Source organism: Gigantopelta aegis, unplaced genomic scaffold, assembly GCF_016097555.1.
Source record: "Gigantopelta aegis isolate Gae_Host unplaced genomic scaffold, Gae_host_genome ctg5189_pilon_pilon, whole genome shotgun sequence".
NCBI lineage: Eukaryota > Metazoa > Mollusca > Gastropoda > Neomphalida > Peltospiridae > Gigantopelta > Gigantopelta aegis.
Window position 1 is genome coordinate 28,605 of NW_024534273.1, and position 8,290 is coordinate 36,894.

The window sequence follows — 8,290 nt, forward strand, 5'->3', positions numbered from 1 at the left end:
TTCTTCAGGAATCCATGCTCCTACTTGTTTGGCTGGTTGTGGCTCTTTTTCGTACAGATGGTCTTGGTCTTGGTATACTTGCTTGTTTTAATTGGCTTTTCTTCAGGAATAACATGCTCCTACTTGTTTGTTTGGGTATGGTTTCTTTTTTGTACAGATGGTTTGACTGTCCTGGTTGGTCATTTGTACTCAATGTTATAAGACAATTCTTTTCTTGCATTGTTGTTGGGTGCATGTATATCTAAGGTAGATGTCATGTATATGGCTGAACTTCTTGGATACTGAAGTAGCCATTTCTTGCATTTGTGTGATTGTATTTGTCTCCTAAAACAGATACTGGTAATATATTATAGGTTTATATTAAAGTGTTTTAGTTGACCATAATGTTAAGGTCTCGAGGACTAAATACATGTAGTCATGTACATTTAACAAAACAAAACAAAAATAGATATTTCAATAATATACAGTGGCTCAATGGATTTACTGAGCTCTCACTATAAATTATAATCTTGATTTATGTCTGAGTTACTCTGTCAAGGTGGGGCAGTACTGTTTCTTTGTTTATATCAATGCAAGGGAGTTTTGAGATAAACAAGTGCATTACCGCCCACCCTCTTAATATCAACATTGACAGGTGTGTGTCAGCTGATTGAATACTGACATGACAACATACTGCAAATGAACTATGAAAAACATACTTTTCATTGCGACGCCATAGAATATCAGTGAGGATGTAGTACAAAGGTTATATAGATGGTTTACATAATGCCACAATTCTGAAGTATTGCTTAATTAGTTATATGAATTATAGCAAAATTACATCACTCTTTTTAATTATTAGTTTTAGTTATAATATACAATTTAATTAATTTAGTATTAATTTTTTACAAAACAACGCTATTATAGTACAAAGTCGATTTCTAATCTATAATCAACTATCAGAGATATATGTAATCTGTAAAGGCGTAGTACTGACGAGCATATGTATACGTACTAGATAAATAACATAGATTTCTTTAAAAATACCTTTTCGCTTAAGTAACGAGTACTTCAATCTTCGTACCTCTTCGGTAATTCCACGGTATTTTCCCGTCTAATTCAATAAGGATTGACAGTTTTAATTTAAACCGTTTTACAACTAACCACTGACTCATAGTTACGATACAAAGTTAAAGGAAGACACAAACAAATCAGAATAATAATAAGGAATAAGACTAAGACAGTAGATTTTTTTAGTTCTTGTTCTAATCAACTTCTTCCATGCGATCATCTTTCATTTTTCTTCTCCTTCGAGAGGTGGCATCTCCTCAGGAACAGCCTCTTCTCCGGCAATGTCATCCTCATCAATACCCAATCCTAACTTGATCATACGATGGGATAAGATTAGCATGACTTTGAGGGTTCTCAAGAGTAAAACCAGATGACATCAAGAAGTCTCAAAACAATAGCAACACACGAATCCTGGACAGATTTATCGTTTCTTATCAGCTTCTGCTTTCTGGCCGAAGGGTTTCAATGATTGGATGATTGGGTTCAATTCAAGTTGTTTCTCTTAGCCTGCCATATATCCCATTGTACTGGTGTCACGAAGAGCCTGCGCTTTCATGATACGTTCCATATTGCTGTCCCATCCATACTGAGTAGTCACAATACAGCATGGGCGATGACACAAGTCTCTTTGAAATGAGAAACCTTCTACTTTACTTTTTGTCGAGAATATCCTTCATGACTTTACAAAGACCCTCAAAATTTGGATTTTGTGTCTTCAAAGCGCTTCTTCTCTTCGTCATCTTCGGGCAACTCAAGACCCTTCCTTGGTCACTGGACATGAGGGATTTACCTTCGTATTCTTTGAGTTGTTGAACGCAATACTCATCCGATAGGTTCAACCAATATACAGGACCTCAAATCCACGTTTTGTGACCCGTTCCACAAAGGCAGAGTTAGATACTTGATCACGAGTCTCACCAGTAATATAGTAGAAGATTTGTTTCTGATTCTCCTTCATCCTGGAGACATAATCCTTGAGTGTGTCATGTCCTCACCTGAAGAGAGGAAGAATGGTAACGCAATAATTCGGCAATCTTTCTTTCTATTCTGGCTGTCCTAGTGTAATACCAAGTTTTAAGTTTTTACTGAATTGCTCATAAAATTTTTTGTAATCTTCAGCATCTTCGGACAATTCAGCAAATAACTCGAGGATTTCTTTCACTAAGATTTTTTCGGGATGACTTTGAGGATCTTATTGTGTTGAAGCATTTCACGGAAATATTCAAAGGAAGGTCTTCCGAGTCAAAACGACTCCTTTTACGAAGTTGAGATACTCTGGAATCAACGTCCTCAAGGCATTTTCCATGATGAAGACACGTCGAACATAGAGTTTTGATGTATTTTTGACCTTTCTGTTCTCAAAAAGATCAAAAGGAGCTCTCTTGGAATGAAAAGGAGAGCGCCGAACTCAAGTTGCCCCTCCACTGAAATGTTTTGACAGCCAAATGCTCCTCCCAGTCATTGGTAAGTGACTTGTAGAAATTTCACCATATTCTTCTTTAGTGGATTCTTATAGGATTACGAGTCCAGATTGGCTTGTCTTGTTCCGTTCTTTCAACATCAGTGTACTTTTTTTTCCTGTAGACACATTGTAATCTTCAAGTGTCATTGAAACAAATATAAAAACTACCTTAAGTTTTCTTCTTATTTTTCTTGTCCTCTTTCTTGTCTCCTTCTTCTTCTTCATCAGAATCAACTTCTTCTATCTTGGTTCTCATCTTTTCTTCTCTTCTCCATCGTTCAACATCTGCTTCTTTCTTTCTTCTTCTTCTTCAGCTTCATCATCGCTGATCTCCTTCTCTCTTTTCTTCTCAACATGAGGTTGATGGATAGCCAATGAACTGACTGTGCTTTTTAACAAACTTCCTTGATACGTCGGTCTTCAAGATATTCCATTTTGATCTTCCTTGAGATAGAGGATGATCTTGGTTCCTCGGTTTAATTGGTTCTCCTGTATCATCTCGTCGGACAGTGAAGAACCTCCTGCAGCTGATTCCCAGATGTATTGCTCATCATCATTGTGCTTATGAAGTGAGAGAGATTAGTAAAGTAAGCTATATTAGTTGAAGATCACAAACTAAAACTTTGTTTATTCAAAGATCATTATAGAAAACAAAAAGGTAGTATTACTGTTAATAGGTTAACTGAATTATAGAGAGAACATTAGACTTTAAGGAGTGAAGAAAAAACTAGTCTACATTGCTACATATTACACTATGGGTATGTGTATGCTAGTTCCTTGGTGATTACTTGGGACCTTTTCAGCAACCAGATAGGATGAGTAAAATCCCACACCAACCAAACTGACCAATCATAGAGATATCAGCTCCAGCCTACAAGTACATACACATATTGTTACTATAGTGATAGTATCACACAATATAAACTGTGGGAGTGGGTTGGACTTTCCCAAACATTCTAGAAGGGGAAGCCACCTGTTGTGCTATATACTAATTAATTTCAGAATGGAAATATTAGAAAACACAAGTATTCTAAAAATAAATATACTATGTTGCCTAGCAATAGGGCTTTGATTTAAAAAGATACCTGCAGAGCTTCCATAAATGTCCTTGTACCGGATCGAGCAATAGTACCAAGATTGTTCACCAAATCAGCTTGGTCATACCAACACCAGTGTCGATAAAGTAGCGTGTTATCGTTCTTGTTTGGGATAATGCTAATCTCAAGTTCTTCTCAGATTCCAGAACTGTAGGATCAGTGAGACTTTGATAACGGATTTTGTCAGTGCCTGCAAAGGAAGATTGAATAGTAACTTTTATTAAAATTAATTTCTTACATCTGAGGAGTTTGGAGATACTTTCCCTCGAAAGATTTTTTGTTGGAATAGAACGTATTAATAATGGACATCATAAGAAAATTGAGCGATCTCAGCTTGAAAAGCGAAGGTTTCGACTTCGGTTTCGTCTTCCATAACGACAATTCTGAGCAGGATCAGCCATTCTGAACCGACAGACAGAGAAGAAAGATTTTAAAATCGTTTACTTGAAGGTATGAAAAGGAAAATATTGCCGCTACAAAATTCTTACTAGCGCGTTAGGAATGGCGTAAAATTTATACCTTGTGGTATAGAACTTCACCGTCTTGGAGGGAAAGCACGTGAAATGGAATCTTCGAGCTTAGAGTAAAGACACGTGGAAAGAAAACTTCTAGAAGATGATCTTACTTAACACAATAATCAAAACGATCACAGGATTCTGATCACTTTATGAGCTCACCCAAAGAGCTATGTAGTCACACCCCCTAACTTAATAGACTGAGAAGCGGCCTCCATCCAAAGGCAATGGCATCCACTCGAACAAACAGTATGGTCGCTTTCTGATCTTCGTATTGAGTTAAAAACAAAGAGGGAATATACAAAAACCTCAGAGATCATCGATACAGTAAACCTAGAGACTCCTTTGTTAGGGAAAGAGTTATCGAAGTACTCATATTACTGTTGTCTCTGTTAAAGATATGCAAGGGCTGTCAAATGGTTGCTGTTTAATTCAGGTCGTGAAACTGTAATTGCTATCCATTTCAGTTGGCAACTGAAAATGTAAGGATAACCATCCATTGTATTAAAGTAAGTACACTTGTGTACCACAACCCCACATCTATATATTAGCATTCTTTCAGTGGGTGTAGCATAACCACATATATGGGATATAAAACTGTGTTTATAAAGAGCCTATTGTATAAATCAAGCCCCTGACATTTACTAAGTCTCTTCACTCCCAGTGAGTACTGAGTACAATGGAAAATAGATGACACGCCTACATGCCCTATTTACATATAGATGTCTACATTCTTATTAAGATGTAGAATGTAGCTCTAGTGAATGCTGAACTTATACCTAAAATCTTTGAAATTTTTACAAATGTGAGACTAAACTAATCTTAGAGGGTGTTTGTTTTAGAGCATCATTCTAACTGTAGTTACTAACTATTTCCCTTTATTTATCTGCTTATCTTCATACCTCCCATCTTGCTCATCCAGTGTGACAGCACTCCTATCGTACTTCTTATACCTTTATACACCTGACGATCAATCTCTGTACTCGTAGATGTTGACATCTGGATCTATAGTGGGGTTTAATGGAGGACCCATTACAACTGATTAATCCTAACTAATCTAGTATGCTATCTACACAGTGATGTAAGTCAACATTAGTTTTATATAGTGAAGTGATATGTCTAGTACTTTACTAATGATAGCTAACCTACTAAATACTGATGTTTGCTAATCTAGAGTTTTGTTAATGGTACGCTTTCTAGGTCACTATGTAAATACTGATGTTTAATAGTCTAGAGTTTATTAAGGATAGGCTCTCCTAGGTCACTGTGGTAAGTCCTTGATGGTTGGACTGGTCTAGATGGATTATTAATGGTAGCTATCCTAGATCACTATTGGTAAGTACCTGCTAAAAAATTGACTGGTCTAGAGATTAAATTAAAGGGGGTGGTCAAAAAAACACTAGATTCACTGTGGTAAATATTGATTTAAATTTCACTAATCTAGAGTTTACTAATGGGGATAGCTATCATGGGATAGTACAAGCAGTAGAAACACTGATTTAGATATTCTGGTACTCTAATTATAGCACAAAGTTCTATTTCCTTTTCTCTATTATCGGACTACATAGCGTCACGAGTATCCTACTGATGTTACAAATGGTCAGAGGGTTACCTGAGGAAGTTGAAACCCCAATTTGTATCCTCACACATTAGTGGTAACCTTATGTATGGTCACAGAATATCAATATAAAACGTCATCTCTCCCACAACAAAATATTCCACTCACAAAGAACTAAAAAGATACCACTATACAATCTTATGCAACCTAGAAAAACAAGTGTCCCCTCGCGAGTTTATAGATGGCACATTGGTCCTGGCTCGATCAAAGGATTTGCTTTATCTCCGATACAGCGCATATATGCTGTAGCTAGTCAAGATGGCGTCCTTCGTGTGTATGACTAATCATAAGATGGAAAGTTGTCATGGATCCGTAAAAATTCGCAAAGTTATTTTGGATTCTTTACTCATGCGTTTGTTGGCGTCCTGATGGCCACAAACTCAACTGTGGATTCCGGCAGGAAGAGATGTATCGTGAGTGTGAGGTAATTTTATGAGAACTGGTGTTACCCGCAGGGGAAGGTAACATAAGTCTTATGTTGTAATGCAGTTTCATTTAATGCACAGAACTATCAGAAGCTAATGCCTCACACGTATTTACCATCTTATAAGATTGAGGGTTTACAATATAGAACTCTGACATACTGTCCAGAGTTGAAAAAAGTCAGCGAAGTAGTGTTTTTTTTAGAACGAGACTGAGTCATATCGATATATGATCTGTAGGACAAGATGGTGTTGTTGTGTTTCTGGAAGAACTATCGGGGATAACTGCCAGGTTTAAGGCAGAAACTTGCAAACAACAATGGGACGTACCAGATCACGAAAAAAATGGAATAGCCAAGCAAAGAAAAAGGAATTAAAAATAACTATTACAAAATGCAGAGGACGAGGAAGGATGATGACGAAGAGAAGCAGTACAAAAAATGAACACTGTGTGTTGAATGTAGGGAACAAACAAGTTCGTGGCAGTTTATGTACCGCCTGTGTCTACAGGTCACCCTCCTATCATGGGTAAGTCTCAAGTATGCTCAAAAAATCAATATGGGAGGAGTGCATATTAGGAGGTCATACACCATAAAGCTAAGGTGGAGTGACAATCGTAACAACTGATAAGAAAATAAATAGACAACGAAAAGAAACTGAAATCTAAAAAAAAAAAGCACGAAGGAATGGCGATGAGTGGGAATTAAAAAGTACGTTGTAAGTAGGGGGACCCGTAAATGTCTCAGAAAGGGTCATTGGTACGGGACATCCTCCGTGTTGTCTTCGACAGAGTTGTCACAAAAATACGAAGACAAGATAACTACAGAAGGGTAAGGGGTCTAACCGTCAGTAAATCGTTTGTCTCTGTCAAACAGGAAACGTGAAGAATTTTACCAGTGGCTCAATGTTTCATCACAACCACGAGGGTATGTAGGTGCTTTGAATCGCTGGTACAGTTAAAAATGAATATAGCTCCGAAAATGTCTGAAAAAATGTGATTGACCCTTGGTTTGTAAAAAGATCTGGTGGGGAAGATCAGAAAAGACCTGACTGATTTGACCTAAATTAGCATATAAAAAAAAAAAAAAAAGGGATTGTCTGTTAGTTGGCAACTGAGAGAATGGATATGATGTTCAGGTCTGGGAAAAACTCGAGCCTATACTATTGTCCAACACCACCGTGATAGTGATCTATATATCTGGTCAGCAATGATAGATACCCAAAAATCGCAGGGGTAAGACATTATAACTAGTATTAGATAATTCGGAAAAATTAGTTATCAAAATTTCTCTCTTCTCTCTCTCTCACCACACACACACACGGACAACACAACACTACAAATACAGCTCAATAGTCCAAGGACCTTAGTATCATCAGCTAGGTAAGCACCCGTCGAGTAAAAAGAAAAAGTTAATGATACTAAAAATATAACAGTAAAGTCTAAACTATTAATTAATATACCTAATATTATTAGATATTGTTTGGAAGTTATGTTGCTGCAATATGTTGGGAAAAAAAACAAACCAGATGAATTCATTTAGTTGTTACAAAAATTGAGTTCAAGTCACCTGTATGTCGAGACCTATTCTATTTTGTAGACAGGTCCAACGTTTAACTGATATCAGTCAAAATTATTGTTACTACAAAATAGAGGCAGCAATATCCAATGACAAAACCACCCAGTTTGTATACATTTAGTAAATAAGACTGCAAGTAAAGAGGATTAAAGACATGTCTCGAAACCTGTTACCTAGTTATAATGCGAGGGAGATATCATGACACTAAATGGAAATTGAGAGAAAGTAGTCGGATAATAACAAGTCCTTGACTAGAAATATAGCCTTTTCTTGTCAGAGGATACTTTATTATATATTCCTATTTGTTAAAAAATTATCATTATTGTCAAGATTTCTACTTCGACAAGACCGACCTGGAGTTGGTACCATACTCCTTTCTCACAAGGTTTGTATATCATTGAAACATCATTAACATGACTATAGTATGTTCAGAGTGGAATAATGTCCTCTATCCACAACTTAACTCATTGACATCAGACCGATTTTACTTATTCTGTTGTTTGTGAATTGTTGTTTAAGTAATTGCATGCATGAGTTAAGTTCCTCTAT

The 8,290-nt window shown here is 36.6% G+C and overlaps 1 pseudogene; it reads right to left on the reverse strand.

Moving 5' to 3' along the window:
• Positions 1–1,244: 1,244 nt before the first annotated feature.
• LOC121366285 lies at positions 1,245–3,982 on the reverse strand (annotated as a pseudogene).
• Between the last annotated feature and the right edge of the window lie 4,308 nt (positions 3,983–8,290).